Below are 19,748 nucleotides of genomic sequence, written 5' to 3'. Positions count from 1 at the left end.
TACTCTCAATAAATGATAAGATGAAAATGGACCAAGCTTGAAACCTTTTTTCATATCTCCCCATGATCTACCTCCATTGGTTAACAAAGGAAACCTACACTCCCAAAGTTTCCAAAATATCAAATGATCACCCCAAGTATCATGCAATTTGATTTTTACTCAACAAGTGTGGGAGATCTACGATGAGAAAAACCTTCATTTTCTCCTCACTAACCACTACCAAACCAATGTCCACAATAGTGTCCAAACACAACAAAGTGCCCTCCGCATATTGTTATGTCAACTCGAGTGTGAGAGCCAAGTCAACTCTAGGTGTTACAGCCAAGTCATCTATAAAGTTGATTGATAAGATGATTAAATGTTAGAACCAAGTCATCTATAATGTTGATTCATGAGTTCATTATCTTTGGGCAAGTATATGCTTTTGATTTGCCCTTACAGTCATGCTACCCCAACAATTAACCAAGAGCATCGATACCAACGAGCACCTCTGGTGAATGGAACATTGCATTGAATGGACCTTGAGCGCACACCAATACGTAGTGTCTCATAGAGAACCTGCAAGAAGAGTGTCTCCACAAATCGATAATACACAGCCAGATCCAACATACTGAGGATAAAGTCCCATTCAATTCCTGCCATATGCTTTATCAAATGAATTTTTAAAAGAACCAAATTTTGCCCATTGTACTAAAAGCCCTTCCCAACTAGTTATAAAATTATCTAAATCTGCCTTTAATAAAACGCATCTGTTCTTTGCGAACTATATCGGCCACAATCATCAATGATTCTAATCGTCTTCGCTAAAGCCCGATTAAATTCTATCATATGCTTTACAAAAATGAATTTTTCAAAGAACTAAGCCCTTCTCAAGCAAATTATAATCTTCTCTAAGATACATCTGCCCTTTAATAAAACCCATCTGCAATTTGCAAACCATCTCAAACACCAACAATCAATGATTTTATTGAGGAAATATGGGGTGAATATGCCAATAATCTGAAAGGAACGATGGCGATTCTGCAGATTTTTGAAGATCACTTCCAGAGGATTTTCACTTTTGTGGGATCTGACCCCTTGTTCATCAGGCAAGCCCTTACCAAGCAAAATTATAATTTTCTCTAAGATACATCTGCCCTTTAATAAAACCCGTCTGCTAAATTATCTCAACGACCAACAATCAATGATTTTATTTTAAAAAACATTTCATGGGGTGAATATGCCAATAATCTGAAAGGATCCCAGCCTGTAGAGAAACTAGAAGTACCTTACAATATATAGGATGGCGATACTAGATTTTTGAAGATCACTTCCAGAGGTTTTTCACTTTTGTGGGATCTGACCTTTTGTGCATCAGGTTGTTCACCGAAGACTTCAAAGGAACTACCTATCCAGAGAGCTTGAGATGTATGAGTTGGATGGAGCGATGAGGAAACTCAAGTATGAGAAATCCCCAAGACTTGAGGGATTTCCAAAGGACGACGTCGCACGTGGGTAGACCATGCTTAAAAATGTGCGAGGGAGCTAAAGCTACCAAAGGAGTTTGTATGGGAGAGTTGGTAAATGCGCTCATAAAACTTGATGGGCGGATCCTCTGAAATCATTTACATTACCATTTTGAATGCCCATTTACATTACCATTTTGAATGCCCATTACAACTGACAATATGACAAGTCTTAATAACATGTCAAACCCCAATAACTACTCAATACAAAAAAAAAAATTCAGCCATAGGGTGAAAAATGGTTTTATATAAGAAACAATAAAATGTCTCAGAAGCTACTATGAGAAATTTCAACATGTGATGTGTCCTTGATGAATCAAGAAGCTTACTATTTCTAGCGACCCTGCGGCCGTATAGAGCTTCCAAATAATAATCCATATAAAACGAATAAACTTTGTAAAATATTAGAAAGGGAAATGATCTAAATTGTTTGCTATGGCAGGCATCTAAATTCTTATCAAAATTGATATTTGAGTCAGTGTCAAAATTTACTCTAGTTCATTAATCAAGCTACAGTAGATAATAAACACCATTTCAAAGTGCATTCACAAAGGCAATTATCAGCTTACCAGTACCATATAATAAACCATTGTCCCTGCACACATTTATGTAAAGTCAAGCTCATATGAAAGCAAAACAATATTTTCAAAACCCAGACAACCACGGTAGTGTTACCCAAAATCAGATCATGCATTTCACTCTGTGGCCAACAAGACCAACATACACAAAAAAGTGGAATATACACAAAAAAGTGGAATATGTCGGAGTATGTCACTGCACAAACATCTTACATGATCAGCCATCTATACAACTTAAGAAATGGCCAATACCTATCCCTTACATATACAGGCAACTTAATACCAGTTAGTTATTTTGTACAAAACCACCACTCCATAAAACAAGCATACAAGTCAGAGTAGTTGTTCTTAAGATCAACTCTACAAACAATTGAATATGAATGCCACGGGAATCTAATTTCACATACATGAGACAACCACCCAACTCTCCAGTACATGATACTACTATACAAAACATCATATGTTAAAGTTAGTATGATTCAGGCAAAAGTGTGTATCTGTCTTGTCATTCAACAGAAAGAGACAGCTACCTTATTCCACTGAGATTCATTTCATCATGCTGCTGCTAATAATGGAACATCAAAAGGAAAACGATTAGAGTAGGAACTGATTGTCCCTTTTTAAATCCATTCACAAAAATTCAGGCCTACCCTCCAAAACTCACCTATTGTATCCACAGTGTGTACCTCTCATATAAATGGCAAAGAAGTACTGAGAATAAAGAATAACAAACAGTCTACACCCGCTTCGTTTCATGGAAAAAAAATGTCTACACTCACTTTCTGGGTATCATATAACAATGGAAACCTAAGATTAATGTTAATATACAACCTTTTAAGTTTCAGCATTATGAGAAACATAAGTCTAAATAGTTTTAAATCAGTAATCCAGTTCAGATATACCTGAACCAAATTCCAGTAGTTCAAACAAGTTCATAAATGTCCAGCGCATACTCCTACAATTGAAAGCAATTAGACCCACAAGGGGAAAACAAAGAAAACAGATGAGAAAAATACATAACACCTTTACTTAAATGAAATTCAGAGGTCTCAAAATGTAAGGATTGAATCTGATATCATATATCGAAGGCAAAAAATGCCAAAAACAAAATACAATCCTCCAGAATGCTCAGATGTACATGCAAAGAGCTACCTGCCTCACAGAAAAAAAGTGGTACAGCCAGGGATGGGAAGCTCAATCTTTTTACATCAACAGTGGCAAGGAACCTGCAATAATTAAATGCCCACAATAGACATACCCTATAGAGCAGTAAAAGTGCTTCCATGTCAGCAAATTCACAATTTGTTTCCAATGACACAATAACCTGCCCAGACAATAACTTCTTCCCAGCCACAGGAACTGAAACACCTCAAAATCTTTCTTTAATCTCTGACTTTACTCAAATTCGACTTCTAAGCAATTTGGTTCCTGTGAATTTTTCAGAGAGTAAAAAAGAACTTGCCAACCGAGAATAAGGTCATTTTGTGATCGAAACAGGAATATATTCAAGGAATGCACTGTTTCTGACAGGAATACAGAAACTGCAAACACTCACACCTGACAAGAAGTAAAATATACAAAGAATTTGAGATAAAACTCACAAGGCCATCAACCAAGTCCATTCATGCCACCCTGAGTATTTCCCCTTTTCTTTTCACCCCTCTCAACCCATGTTTTGGTTTCAGCAGCTGCTGGATTTTGATCTGGAGAACCCTGTGAATGTATAGATGGAGAATGAACACCAAGATGTCGATTTGCTCTAGCCTTTTCTCTTTCAGATGCACTACTAGTTAACTTCTTTTCATTATCCCTTCTTGCTCGAGAAGGTGTGGCAGGAGCAAAACGAGAATTTGCGACTGGATGTGTATCAGGATCATATGTCTAGGATGCAAGGTAGGTAAGAGCAGTCACTACATCTGCAATTAGGGGACGCATTGTGGCTTGTTCCTGGACACACATTGCTGCCACAGCAAGAGCTTGATACAAACCCCTCATAGGATAGCGTGCTTGAAGCAATGGGTCAACCATCTGTGAAAACTTCCTTCGATCCTTAAACAATGGATGTGCCTGAAATGGCCAAATGTAAGGCACTTAATGCTTCTGACTAAGAGATACATTATAAAAAACAGAGTTTCAATAACCTGAAGGGTTCTGCCAAAAAGTAATGAGAGCCAAAGAAATAGTTCTAGGCCTACACAATGTTTAAACAAATCCAATAATCTAAGTGTGTTTCAGCTCAAACAAACACAGAGAAAACAATCCCTTTATCTAATGTTAAACAAACTTTAGTAAATATCCATTTTTGTCTGAAATCCTCCAGTACTTCATCCATGCAACTCATGAAAGAAATTAAAGGGTAAGAAGACAGACATACCCAAGCAACAAGATTGTGCTCCCCTGCCGACCTGGAATTGTCAATGGCTTTCCTACCTGTGATTAATTCTAACAAAACAACCCCAAAACTGTAGACATCTGATTTTATTGTCAATTGACCAGTCATAGCATACTCTGGTGCACAATATCCATAGGTTCCCATCACACGGGTGGAAACATGAGTCTTATCTCCAACCGGCCCAAGTTTAGCTAATCCAAAATCAGATAACTTAGAATGATAGCCTTCATCCAGTAAGATATTGGAACATTTCAAATCCCGATATATCACTGGTGGGTTGGCTTTGTCATGCAGGTATTCCAACCCTTTAGCAGCACCTGCAGCTATTTTCATTCTAGTCTTCCAATCCAATGGCTCCTTATCAGGTGGAAGATCTGCAAAAACCAGCTTATTCACATTTAATGCTGATTTTCAATTCATTTGTATACATTCATGACAAAGATTATTACATTACACTTTATAAGAACAAAGTAACTAAGGTATTCATGAAATTTTCGTTAACCCTCAAACTACCCAAAATAGAGTGGCTTTGGCATATTAATACCATGAAGATGATCTTCCAGAGATCCCAGGGGCATGTACTCATAAACTAGAAGCCTTTGATCACCATCAGCACAATATCCAATAAGGTTAACAAGATTTTCATGATGAAGGAGACTAAGCATCAAAACTTCAACAAGAAATTCTCTGTTCCCTTGCACTCCATTCCTGTCAAGTTGTTTAACAGCGACAACCTGTGCACAGTGAATAAGCACAAACTTAGAACCATAAATATATGAAATCAATAGAACTAACAACGGTAAACAGATAAAAAATGCTACCATACAAAAATATGTCTGTAATTAATCATCATAAACTGATATTCTCCAAAATTTACAGAGTTAACTTAATTGGCCTTATTTAGTATAACATTTACTTACAACCAAGTTCATCATGAACAATTGATTTGTCTGCTTGAAATATGTTGATCCCAGTATTCAAACATTCCATTCAAATGATCGTGTCAGTGTGTACTGACATATTTCAAAGAATTAAAATAGTAATGCATAAAACCTAATATTTTGTCTGCCTTAAAGCAAAGCTTTTGATATCAACCCAACTTACTTTAGATATGGATTTATTGGTTTAGACATCTCAATTCTCCTTCAAACGAGTGACAGAAAGAGAGATAAAGAATGGGATATTCAAATCTGAATGTTAACCAAAACTTAATCTTTACGAGATCCTTACAAATTGTAAAAAGAATCTCATATTCTGTAATACATTGTTCAGGTTTAGTAAGGATGAATAGTCTATCCGCCCATAAGCAACAACACGAATCAGTGACCTTTTAGGTATAGCCGGGGCATTCTACTTTCAATTGTAAATTTACTATTTTTTTCCTGCTAACAAAAAGGTTGACTGGGGTGTATTGCTGCTTAATACACCAATATTAACAGTTTTTTAGCCTTGGACATTTTTCCCTATAAAACATAACAGTTTTTGAGCCTTGGACATTTTTCCCTATAAAACATACTTCAGAAATAAGTTTCAAGTCCCATTTCCACCAATGTCTGCAAACAGAGATTTCACCAATGTCTGCAAACAGAAATTTCCATTAAGGAACAGAGTTTTTGCAATGATTGTGCAGTTATAACTGTAATGTTGTAGAAAGCAAAAAAAAACACAGTATCAAAACTAAACAGAGCTTCTGCACTTCACTACACGCCTAAGAGTAGCTTAGAAAACCCATAATTCTCTTCGAACAGATAACTTTCAATGGTTTCCAGCAAAAATAGACCAATCACCTGGCCAGTGCTTTCAAGCTTGCCCTTGTAAACTCTTCCAAACCCTCCTTCCCCTAAGAGACAATCGGGCCTGAAATTCTTCGTCGCCGCTGCCAGCTCACGGAAAGTAAACGTCTGTGCCGCAATATGCTGGGATCCATCTCTGGAAACTTCTCTTCTGCTATCGAAAGAGGGTTTCGATTTTATACTCTCTACATGTTAACAAAGACCGATAATTTAGATGCCAGAATCACCGCAAGCCGCAATATTTACCAAAAAGATATAAAAAAAATCTCAATCAATACAAAAATCTTTTTAACCCAATCCGAGGAAGCCAAAATAAAGCGACAACAAACACTAATTTATCACAAACGCTCCAAGACTCCAGTTCGACTTACATGCCGAACTGGAGTTTGCGACTGCCAGATGAATAATATCGTGATGGACGGACAAGGGGACTTTAAAGCTGAGTCAAAACAAAAATCCTCATTTACACCACCTCTGATTGTCCAAAAATACTGGGTTTTTGTCTAATACCCTAAATTTAGCTTCACAAAGATACAAAACAGAGTGTTTTTTACCAAAACCAATAGAATTGAGGAAGGGAACTCAGAGTACTCACCGGGGGGATCCTTAGCGGCTTGATGGGTAGAAGAAGCCGCGGATTGGCCAGCTTTGCTGTCTTCGATTGAAGACTTCGAAGGCTTGCTTTTCTTAGAGGATCGGTAGCATGAAAAGCAGCCCATTTCTTTGCAAAATTCTCAGGGAAAATTAATTAAACAAATAACCAAAGCCCCGCGTGAATTCAAGCTAACCAACCCTGGCCTCTGCGGCTGAGTCTATCCAGGGCCAAACATAATTCTCATTATCACCGAGGGCCGATCGATGGGAAGTGAAAATAAAAAGCGAGACATATAAATACTTGAGCAAGGGCAACACGCAATTCGTCCCGCAGACGGACAGGGCGGATCGAAATCGAAACCGCTTTATTACAGTATAAGCGGTTTCCCACGCGGTTTTTTAATGGCGGTGTGGAACGCGGTAAGGTTGGAGGAACAAATTAAAGAGCGACGAGGGGAATTAAAAGAACGGGAAAAAAATGATTCTCTCCGGGCTAACTAGTTTAGCCCCTCCGGTTAGCGCAGCTCTAAAATGGCGGGTTTTCGTCAAACGGTTCTCTCTTACGCTGCTTCTTCTCCCTGGGTCCGACAACTTTCAAGAGTCTCCGCTTAAACTGGTTTGAAGTGAAAGGATGGGGATAATAAATTTTGATTAATTTCCGGAAAATGTGGATTATGTGTAATTCTCCCCGAACTTTGCTCATGGAATAGTGGTTTTGACTTTTCTTCATGGTATCGCTGGCTTTTCCATGTGTGGAGGGCGGCCTGCCCGCCTGCCGTTGCCAATACTTACAAAATGCATTATTCTCCGTTTTAGTTTTAACTGCTGCTATTTCCCCTTATTTTTTTAATATTTTTTATTTTATTCCACTCTTATTTCCCCATTTTTTAATTCTTTATTTTTATTCCCCATATCTCACCTAGGTTGACCACGTCAACACCTTCCAATACATCTTCTCATCTTCGTGAAATTTCGACGCCGTAAATAAGATAAAATCATTGGTATTAAAATAATTAACCTTCACTTCTCTATCCATATTTTATATTATTATATATGTAGGGTTAAATAGGGTTTAAAAAAAAAAAAAAAAATTAATTGAATTTTTTTTGTCCCGAGTAATTTTTAGCGCGATTTTTGAAAGTTTTTCCGATAGATTTTTTGGGTTTAATTTCTTTAAAATCTGGTAGGAATTCATTGAAATCACAAGTTTGATGGGTCACCGGGCACAATAGAAGTGCTTTAGGGTTTCTCAACGCGCTGAATCCTAATTTAAATAACACAAATAAAAATTTCACCACAAATTTTTCCGCTAGATTCCGACACCTGAAACTCCAAAAAGTCACACTAAATACAACTCCTTTATTTTTTACATTTAATTGAAATATTAAATAATAAATTAAAATTTATTAATGAAATAGATTTAAAATTAATATTTACATTTTTGTCCAATATCGAAAATTTTTGTGAATATTTTAAATATAAAAATTATTAGCTAAATTAAGTTTATTAGTAGTGTAAATTTTGATGGCTTTTGTAATGTTTATTATTTTTATTTATTTCCAAAATAATAATATATTATAATAAAGAGAAGATAAATTTTAAAGTAAATTAGAATTTCTCCATGGAAGAGTTTATCTTTAATTGAAATATAAAATGATAAATTATAAATTATTTATAAAGTGATTTTAAAATTGATATTAACATTTTTTAATGTCGGAAGGAAGATTTTGTGGATGGTTTAAACATAAAAGTTATTGGCTAAATTTAGTGTATGAGCCATGTAAATTTTGATATAATTTGTATGGTTTATGATTTTTTTTTTCTCTAAATAATATATCTTCTTAAAAAGAAGATTGATTTTTTGGAAAGATTTCGTAAGTAATTTAGTAACCTATGTTAAGAAAACAAATTTTGTTGAAAGATTTGTAAGTAGTTTAAAGGTAAATAGTATGGATCAAATTAAATTAAATTTATTAAGAGTGTAAGTTATATATTGAATATGGAAAAAAAAAATTAATAGAATTTTTTTTTTATATTTATTGAAATATTGAATTGGAATTAATTAATGGAAAGTTTTACATTTACTTGAAATATTAAATGATAAATTAGAATTTATTAATGGAATGGTTTTAAACTAATATTTACATTTTTATTTGTGGATGGTTTAAATATAAAAATTATTGGCTAAATTAAGTTTATTAGCAGTATAAAATTTAATGGCTTTTGTATTGTTTATGATTTTTATCTTATTCTCAAAATAATATATTATCATGAGAAGAAGATAAATTTTGTGGAAGGTTTTGTAGGTAGTTTAAAGGTAAATATCAAGAAGATAAATTGTGTGGGAAATTTTTGTTAGTGGTTTAAAGGTAAATATTAAGAAGATAAATTTTGTGGGAAGTTCTTTTAGGTAAGTTATAATAGCTTTGAAATTTCAAGTTTATGTTAATATTTTTAAGATTTTTGAATGAAAGTAATTTTGTTTTTGAGTAATATATTTATGGGAACACATTCTATATGCATGTTTGTTGTGATTTTGGGAAGAAGGCAAATTTTGTGGGAAAATTTTAAGAGGAGTTTAAAGATAAATATTATTAGCTAAATCAAATTTGTTATTAATGTAAATTATGATGATTATAAAATTTAAGGTTTATATTCATATTTTTTTGTGATTTTTGAATGAAAGTATTTTTTCTCCAAATAATGTATTATGGGAAAATATAAAGTATTTTTTTTCATTTTTTGTGCTGGTATCTTAGTCTCCTCTCCTACTCCCACATCACTCTCTAGGTTGCATATTAAGAACCATAATTTTAAGTAGTTTAATTTGCAAAGTTTGAGTGCCTTAGGGGTTTTTTAGTCTGTTGAATCCATTTAAGCAATCAAAAATACATTTTAAATAAATCATAATCTTACTTAAAAGTGTATTGCCATATTTCAGCCAAAAAAGTCATTTGGCATATTAGTTATATTGCACCTTCTCTAGCCTCCCCCTTCATCCTACTTACTCTAAGTGGTTTTCAAGTGTTGTGGTATGTTTCCTCACCCTAGTTTTTCGCTCATTTTCATTCCTCTAAGCCATTATTGTTCCTTTTCACTCTATGCCCTTAGCCTCCTTTGTTCCATCTCTCATGCTTTGGCAAAGAGCTTGCTCTCATGAAGGCGCTAGTAGTCATGGTGTGCATGGGGGCTTTCAAGCTTGGGCATGTGCTTGTTCCTCTATTTGCCTTTACCGCATGCAAACTTTGCCCGAGATATAGGAAGAAATTTGCATGGGCGAAGAAGAGGTTGTAACTAATCAGGGAGTTCCCTTGAACTCAGAGGTCCTAGCTTCGGTGGCAAATTTAGTGTTGGAAAGTAGTCACACAAAAGGGTGGAAAAACCAATAGCACTATCAACCTATATTGGCAATATCCTCCTTGAATGTAATGAAGCTAAGCAAGAGATCGTTCTACAATTTGATGAAATATGGCTGGAGCATTGTGACATGGATGAGAGATTAGCTCAAATTGAGAATGCGCTCTTCATAGACAAGGGTCTTGCTCCCACAAATATCCCATGAAACTCGGTCCCTATGGAGGTGTCAATGTCCTCGTAATTTCTTTCATGGTGTTTCTTGAGCATTGTTTTTATGCTCTGTTTTTCTCAATCCCTTTGGTTGTTTAAGGAAGGTCTTTTTTGCTATGTAAGGGGCAACACTAGCCAGGTCATGGCCCTATTTTGTTTTCTACTATATCCATCTTATTTAGCAGCATGGGCATCAAATAAGATACAATCTGTTATGATATGTTATTTTTGAATTAAAATCTTACTTCCCCGGATGCGGGTGACTCGCCAGCGGATTAACGTGATGGGACAGGGGTGGAGCGATCTTGAATGCCACCTTCTCGCCCTGTACAGCGAAGATTATAGCCGGACGACGGATGATCCTTGGCATTTTGACGACTTTGATACTACCAACCTATCCTACGATATGATTTTCACCTCTGCATGCTCTAATATGATTGGACCTCGACTCTCTTGAATGCCATAGTAATGGTGGGTGCAATTCGAGGCAAGAATGAGGGTAATAAATCTAGCCTCCACATGGGATAGCTCTGGAGCCTCTTATGTCTTGTTGGTCGGGGTATGCCCTGGTGGATGCTGGCTCTGATAGACCTGCGATGCTGCCTCCACCAGTTCCCTGAATTTTCTCTAAGGCATCGGGCTCTCGTCTGGTTGAACGCTTGATTTGCCAGTGTTTTGCTACTGTAATTGTTTGGTCTTGTTCCCACAGTGCCGTTGTCACTTTCGTAATGCCCCGTCGGCGCCATAGGATGAGATGCCGCAGAGGCACTCCGCGGCGGGCACCCTCTAGCCCGACCTCCAGTTCTCCCTCCCTCTCTAGTGATTTCACTTCTGGCCATTACCCTCGCACTCGCAGTGGGAAAGGGCGTCTTCATCTACCCAGCCATTACCCTGAGCCCCATCCTCCAGACTCCTCGTCCTCGCCCTCTTTCGGCTCTACGATTTTCACTTTCAATTGCTCGATGAATCGTCCCAGGATTACTGCTCATGTTTCGGTGTTCTTTCTCCAAGAAGCCCAGGAGGTGGGAGAGCCCAGCTCTCATCAGGAGGGTCCTAGTTCGGTCTCTGTGCAGGCTGCGGAGGTTCCAGCGAGCAATGTTATTGACATGGTGATGGAGCCAGCGGCCCAGGGTCCGTCTGAGAATGATGCTGCTCGTGCTCGGGATCCGCCTGACTTCGGCTGGTGTAGAATCGTGGAAGAGCTTCCTGATGCTTAGTTCTTTCTCTGCTGCTTTGTTTCAGGTCATGCAGCCCATTATAGAGGGCAAATTTTTGTCACTGCTGATAATTTTTGTTAATGCTGATAAGCTAGGGTTCAAATGCAAGTTTTTTGGAATATCTGTAAGCTCTGTAATGTCCAGAAGGTCATCTCTGGTTCCCCTGTGTGGGATTGGATTACAAGGTCTCGTCCAAATTCTCTGTCTTGGGCAAATTTTTCTGTTTCTATCTGCCTCTCCTTCTGGGCAGTTGCTTTAGACTTCGGTCATGATGTAATTGTACCCCTTTAATGTGAATAGATTAGCTTTATTTAGAAAAAAAAAAGAATTAAAATCTTATTTTATAATTAGTTTAGTTTTCCTTATGATATACCATAACACTAGAAAGTGCAGTATGAATGTAACACAATAATAAAAAAAATAACTTAAAAGAAATGAATATAAAATTTAATGTTTATAGTCATATTTATTTTTACATTTTTTCAATGAAAGTAATTTTTTACAATAATATATTATTGAAGTGGGATATTCTGCTGTGACTATTTAATATGCAAAGCAAGATCTATCCATTCAATGTAATGTCTCCAAAATAATAATAATAATAATAATAATAATAATAATAAAATAATAAATAATAAATAAATAAATAAAAATATAAATAAATAAATAAAATTAAAAATAAATAAATAAAATTAAAATTAAAAATTAAAAATAAAATTAAAAATTAAAAATTAAAAATAATAAATAAATAAATAAAAATAAATAAATAAATAAAAATAAAATAAATAAATAAATTTACCTTGTTAAATTCTACCGCATTCGAGGAGTTAATGTAAAGTGTTGAGCTGTCTATCGTACCTCATTATTTAGATTTGTTACGCGGCTCTAGATATTTCTCTTACTACAGCTGCACTGAGGTCAAGGAGTGGTTTTCGGCGTATGGCAAAAGTTAATTATCGGGGTGTGAACCACTCAGCTCTTATTTATTTTAATCTGATACACCCCGCCTCCATCACGTGGCATGCCATGCCAGGTCAGGGTGTTATTAAATTCGGCCTGCGTTGTTCTGTACAAGATTTGAAGTGGACTGTCCGGTTGCGTCAGCTTCATTTGGAATCCCCGCCCAGATCGACGGTGCAGCTCCCTTCTAGCGATCCGACAGAGGTGTCTAACTCGGGGTTTCATCATTCTCGGGTTTCACCAGGATGGCTCTCATTTGGCTATGCCGCCCTTCCGCAAACCTGCTCCAGAACGCCCTTCAATCCACAGCTCTGTTCTTGGGCCAGATTATGCTTGCTCAGGTCCATTATCATGGTTTGACGGTGGTCTATTAAGTTTACAGGTAATCCTGTTACTCTCACGCTGGCTTGTTCATCCTATAATATGTTTTGTCTCCTCGTTTTTTTTCAACTGAAGGTTTTTCGCAATTACCAGATGCTCTAACCATTTTTTTTGTCCATGAATCATACGCAGGATGTTGCTTTGGATATGGCTCGACTTGCTTGGAAACAACACACCTACAGCAGTGGCTTCACCTGATATGGGTATGTGCCTACTCTGGCCGGAATATGAAACCCTAAGGCGAATAAGGCTCATGCTAATTGGTGATGTCTGCCCCATAATTTGGTTGACAATTTAGATAGGGTTCAGGGGGTTTTTTTTTAAGGGTTTTACCCAGATGTAAACATTTATAAGCACAATGTGCTCGCGAGCTTGGATATTACTTCTACTATGTAACTATGTAGTTTTCATGTTGTTTTATTGGATGGCAATGCGGGGTTCTAATCATGTACTCGTAAATTTAATCTGTTGTTTAGTAAGAATACTCCGGCTAGCAGTTGAAGTCCACATTTGCTTGAATACAGTTTGTATTTTGTCTAAATATATATATGTGGTTCTAGGCTTGGTTTTTTTTTTCCATTTTGTCTACAGGAATTTATGTAATGTATTACTCAGTTCCTTTCTTACCCTTGTGTGCACAATATACTGAGCCTGTCACAATTTTGTTTAAGGAATATTTGGGTCATAAATGAGTATAAATTTTTCCTGATGAATATGCGGTCTTCCACAGTCCGAACTTCGTTTAACAATTCGTAGCTTGATTGTTCATTGCAAGGGTCTGGTATTAACCGCAGAGGGGTTCTGGCCCTATTCCTTGCTGAGTTTTTCTTTTCAATGTGTACCACTGGGTTTGCTTTACAGGGCGTAATAACTTAACCTCTTCAGTTTTCTGAATTCTTGCATGGGTATTCACTGCCAGGAGGGTTGTTTCTCCTTTCTTTTTTTCAAAAGGCGGGTTATGGTTACAGGGTTCCGCTGTCGAGCCCCCTATCCTCAGGGACTACGGCTTCATACACAGCTTCAAACCCTACCCTGGTCTTAGCTACCCCCTCTTACTTACTTTGTATTGTTACTACTCCAAACTGGGGTTATTTCTTATACTTGGTCCATGTGTTCATGCGTTTAACGGAACTCTAATACTGGCATAAAAAAAGGGGTTTCACTTTCCGGTTTATCCCGGGAACTGCCAGAAGTTCTGTTTTCTGGAAAATGTTCCCACAGTTTCGCATATTTGCAAATAACCTGGTAACATGATTTTGTGCCTCACGACGGCCCTCTTTGTCTCTCCCGTTTGTGTTAACCTGGAAAAGTCTTTGTTTCTCTCTTTCTGGTTCCAGGGGGTTTCTCGACTGCTAGAGAATGTTACTTTTTTTAAGTCAAGCTGCCATGCGATTTGAGATGTGCATTGCACAATACCTGCTTATTTGTTTCACAGGGAACCCTTGGTGGTTGTCGGCACCCCTAATGTTTTCCTACGGTTCCTCTACTTTCTTGATTAATTGGTTATCGTATGAATTATATCTCTTCGTTGCTACTTTTATTTGACAGCTCTTAATAAATACTGCCGAGCAGATTCAGTTTTTTTTTTTTTTTTTTGAGGAAATAAAAGTATTATCCAACAGAGACAGACACCCTGAAGTCCTAAGTTTGACCCCTTTTATTTAAAAGAAAGAGATGTACAGCTACTCCACCAGTTAACACTTAATACCTAGAACCACTTCTCTATTTAAGGAACTACAACTACAGGAAAAAAAAAAAAAAAAAAAACTTTCTTTTTTTTTTGGCTCTGGTTAAGACCGCGTACCTGTGTTACCTTCTGTACGAGCACTCCTTTTCTGTGTCTCTGAATCTGGTCACCACTGCTTTTGCAGCTAGTCATCCACCCGACCTTGAGACTGTCTTTCGAGACCCGTCTCCCCCCTAGCTGGCTCAAAGACAACTGTCTTTGCTAGTTGCAGCGCTCTGCGCTCTTACCATCTGATCCTCACCAGACATGGTAAAACCCTTAGCCTTTTCCTGCTGCCTGTCCTCTACAGCACAACCCCCCCTTTTCCTCCTTTTTCCTGGAAAACATTTCCACGGTTGGGGAAAGGGTGGTTAGGGTTTGCAACTGTTTTTTTCATTTATCCATGACTTAACTTCCCTCCACAAAAGTTACATGATATCCCTGTTACTAGGAAATCATCATCATTTTTTTTAATTTCCATTAAATAAATAAATAAATAAAATATAAGTTCATACAACAGATAATGTTCTTTTTTGACTGTGGTAAAAATAAAATATTTACAATAATCTGGGGATATGACATCTCCCCCTCCTGAAATTAGACATCATCCCGATGTCTTCCAGTTGTAAACAGCCCTGGATAAGCCTGTTTCATGAGTTCTTCATCCTCCCAAGTGGCCTCATCCGCCCAAAGTGCTGCCACTGCACTTTAACTTGGGTAATATCCCGCTTCCGTAGCGTGACTTCTCTCCGGTCTATGATGCTCAGCGGTTCGACTCGGATTTCTCCTTCCGGTTCTACCTGCAACAAGCAACTTCCTGAGTCAGTTTTTCCTTTAAGAGGAAACATTTAGATTGATTTACCGGAGATAATTCTCACCTGAATATCCTGCCAATTAATCACATGTTTAGGATCATACACATATTTCTTTAACACGGAAACATGAAAGACATTGTGGACTTATATGTGACTAGGCAGAGCGAGCTGGTAAGCCACCGGCCCAATTCTGGCTAAGATCTGGAATGGTCCACAATATCGAGGTGCCAACTTAGCGCACCCACTCCACTGTAATGTGCTCTTTTTTGCTCGAATCCTCACATACACATGATCACCGACCTGATACTCCTTAAACCTCATTTTCCGATCAGCGAAGTTCTTTTGTCTATCTTGAGCCGCCTTCAGATTAGAACGCACCTTTTTTACCAGTTCCTCCATTTCCTTGAGCATTTCGGGACCTAACATCACTCTGTCTTCCGGTCCACTCTAGCTTGAGGGGGTGTGGCACTTCCGCCCATACAGCACCTCAAAAGGGCTCATCTGCAATGATGAGTGGTAGCCATTATTGTATGCAAACTCAACCAAGTGAAGATAGTCCTCCCACTTGGTTGGTTGCTGCATCACATATGCCCTTAACATATCTTCTACCACCTGATTCACCCGTTCAGTTTGCCCGTCAGTCTGAGGGTGATATGCTGTACTAAAGTTCAGCTGAGTTCCCAATTCCTCAAACAACGTTTTCCAAAAGACCGATGTAAATTTCACATCCCGGTCTGAAATTATGGTCTTTGGTAACCCATGCAACTTAAATATGTTTTGCATGAACACATGGGTGATCTGCACCACTCTGTATGTAGATTGCACCAGTATAAAATGTGCTGCCTTACTTAGCTTATCAACAACCACCATGATGGAGTCATTATTTTTCTTTGACTTAGGAAAACCTGTTATAAAGTCCATGGAGATGGTTTCCCATTTCCATTCTGGAATGGGTAATGGTTGTAATAAACCCGCTGGATGCTGGTGTTCGGCTTTAATTTGCTGACACTCAAGACATCGGGCCAAGTACCCAGCCACCTCTTTCTTCATGCCCAACCAATAATATTCTTTTCGGAGTGTGGTGATCATCTTTTGATAACCTGGGTGTCCGGCATAATGACTCTTATGATACTCATCCAATATCAGATTTTTAATATTGTTTTGATTGGGTACGTACAACCTTCCTTTATAATACAACATTCCAGCAGCATCCAAAGCATAATCCGGCTATTTTTCCTTGCTGTTCGGTAGCTGTACTTGTTGTTTTATTTGCTGATAATCAGTATCTTGTTCGGCTGCTTTTTTAATCATTTCCCCAAAGGGGCTTTTCCCTTCACTGTAAGAAATCTCATATAGGCAATGCAACTTCCGACTCAGAGCATCCACCACCCGGTTCTCCTTCCCTTTTAGATGCTTGATCTCAAAATCAAAACCGCCTAGGAAGTCCACCCACCGTGCCTGCCTTGCATTTAGTGTGGGCTGGCTAAAATAATTGGTCAGACTGTGGTGGTCTGTCAATAGCAGAAATTTTCTTCCCACCAGATAATGTCGCCACATTTTCAGGGCGTGAATCACAGCTGCCAACTCTAGATCATAAGCAGAATATTTCTGCTCATGCTCTTTTAACTTCCTTGATTCATATGCTATCACTTTTCCTTCCTGCATTAGCATGCCTCCTACTCCTTCTTTACTTGCATCAGTGCATACCACATAATATTTGCTAGGATCGGCTATACTTAGAATAGGTGTCGTGGTGAGTAAGTATTTGAGTTGTTCAAAACTTCTTTGACATTCAGGGGTCCACCTGAAAGTTCTTCCCTTTTTCTGTAAGGATGTAATTGGATAAGCTACTTTTGAAAATCCCTCTACAAACCGTCTATAATAGCCCGCCAATCCCATAAAAGATCGGATGTCTGCCACATCTTTGGGTACTGGCCATTCCATAATGGTCCTTATCTTTTCGGGATCCACGGTGATTCCATCCTTAGTAATGATATGGCCCAAGTACTGTATCTGTTCTTTGAAGAATTCACATTTACTGAACTTAGCGTATAACTGGTGTTCTCGGAGGGTTTGTAATACTAACCTGAGGTGCTCCTGATGCTCCTCCATAGTCCGAGAGTAAATCAATATATCGTCAATAAAGATCAGCACAAATTTATCCAAATACCGATGAAACACATTGTTCATCAGGCACATAAAGGTGGCGGGGGCATTGGTCAACCCGAAGGGTAACACCACAAACTCGTAGTGGCCATACCGAGTCCTAAAAGTTGTCTTAGCTATGTCTTCCTCTCTGATCTGGATTTGGTGATACCTTGACCACAAATCAATCTTTGAGAACATTATTGCCCCTCTCACCTGGTCAAACAGTTCATCAATGCGAGGTAGGGGTACTTGTTTTTAATTGTCAATTTGTTTAACTGACGATAGTCCATACACATGCAGAGAGTCCCATCCTTTTTCTTAATGAATAATACTGGGGCTCCCCAAGGGGACACACTGGGGCGAATGTACTTTTTGTCCAACAGCTCCTGTAATTGCATCTTCAGTTCTGTCAATTCTAGTACGCTCATTCTGTAGGGTGCTCGAGAGACTGGGGCTGCTCCTGGCACCAATTCAATGGTAAAATCTATGTCCCTTTTGGGTGGCAGCCCGGGAATCTCCTCCGGGAATACATCGGCAAATTCTTGTATCACTGGAATATTTTCCAATGTGGCTGTTTTATTTTTTGAATCAGCGTACCCCACTTGGATGGCATAAATCTGACATCCTTTTCTGATGCATTTGGCTAGCTGTGAGGCAGTTATGGGCCGAATCTGCACTGGCCGCTTAATCCCCTGCATCTCTTGTTTTATTCCAAGCTCATCCTTATAACTGATAGTCTTGGTTTTGCAATTAATTATGGACCAGTGTTTTTCTAACCAGTCCATACCAATCAATATGTCATACGAGCCAAGGGGAAGCACATTTAAATCTGCTGTCACTGACTGTCCCGCTATTTTTAGAGGGCAGTTTTTGACCTTAGCCACTACCTGCCTTTTTGCCCTTGTTGCCAACTGAACTAGCCAAGGGTCCTTAAACTTAACAGGTTGCAACTTACAATGTTCCACAATTCTAGGACTAATATAACTTAACGTTGCACCAAGGTCAATTAAAACAGTTACAGCAAGGTCTAAGAGTTTACCTTCGAACTCCACCATGGTCGGCTGGTACTCCGCCTGACGATCCTCCAGAGCGGCATTAATCTTTGGCAGACTCCTTCCTACATCACCAACGGTTGAGGCTTCATAGACCTGGGAGACTTGTTCGGCTCCCTTTCGCTGAGGGCAGTTTTTCACATAATGAGGGCCTCCACAGCCCCAACATTGCACTGGGGGCCTTGCTGTCCCCTCGTTGTCTATTTTTCTAGATTGATCATTAATTCTGGACTCATTGGGGGGCTTTAATCGGAGTGAACTCTTCTGTGAGTTTCTGTTGATTTGCCCTTTAGTGAATCCTTTATTACCTCCACCACGGTTACTCTTAGTACCACCAGCCAGCTTGCTGCTTCTCTTATCTCCCCATTTCTTACCTAGAAGCTCTCCCTTTTGCTTGCTCTATTGGTAGCAAATTCGGGCTTTGTGTATAGCCTCGTCCATCATCTTTGGGTTGTCAAATTCAATTCGTTCCCTCATACTTACGGGTAGGCTGCTGACAAACCTCTGTACTTTAGCTTTCTCTTCCCGGATATAGGGCACATAGCGGAGTAGGGAAGTAAAACGAGTAATAAATTCGTCCATAGTTTGCTGCCCCAAACACAGGTCATGAAATTACCTTGCCTTCTCATCATAGAATCGCTCAGTCAAGTTTCCTTAAAGTATCTTTGGAATTTCTCCCAAGTGACAGTTTATTCGCTTACCCCTTTTACCATCTTAACTTCCTCCCACCACAAGGTGGCCTTTCCCTGTAGCTGGAAAATGGCCAAACGTGCCTTGAGGTTGTGATCGTATTCATATAGCTGGAAGTATTTGTTCATATTTATCAACCAGGCCTCAGCTGCTTCCTCATGTTCTCCATCGAAGTGTGGTGGCTTGATTTTACGGAACTCCCCTTGCAGCTCAATCCGTTGTCTTTTGGATGTCTGTTGTTCGAAGACATTATCCGAGCGTTCCTCCTCCCTTCCCTCTGACTCTTCGGGATCGGTGGGGGGATTCTGCTCTCCTGACATTCTTTGTTGC

General features: G+C 38.4%; 1 pseudogene across 1 annotated transcript; it reads right to left on the bottom strand.

The window, feature by feature from the left end:
• Nucleotides 1–3,087: 3,087 nt before the first annotated feature.
• On the bottom strand, nt 3,088–7,229 carry LOC149221577 (putative serine/threonine-protein kinase PBL7; annotated as a pseudogene). Its single transcript, XR_016249377.1, has 5 exons — nt 6,864–7,229; nt 6,263–6,453; nt 5,020–5,209; nt 4,458–4,849; nt 3,088–4,150 (listed from the first exon to the last, which is right to left on the bottom strand). The product of XR_016249377.1 is annotated as a putative serine/threonine-protein kinase PBL7 (transcript).
• Nucleotides 7,230–19,748: the final 12,519 nt, after the last annotated feature.

The sequence above is a fragment of the Pinus tabuliformis genome, chromosome Q (genome assembly GCF_031772625.1).
Source record: "Pinus tabuliformis cultivar Carrire ecotype Pingquan chromosome Q, CPIR1, whole genome shotgun sequence".
NCBI classification, from domain to species: Eukaryota; Viridiplantae; Streptophyta; class Pinopsida; order Pinales; family Pinaceae; genus Pinus; species Pinus tabuliformis.
The sequence above is the reverse complement of the archived record's forward strand: the minus strand, read 5'-3'. Positions and strand labels throughout refer to the sequence as shown.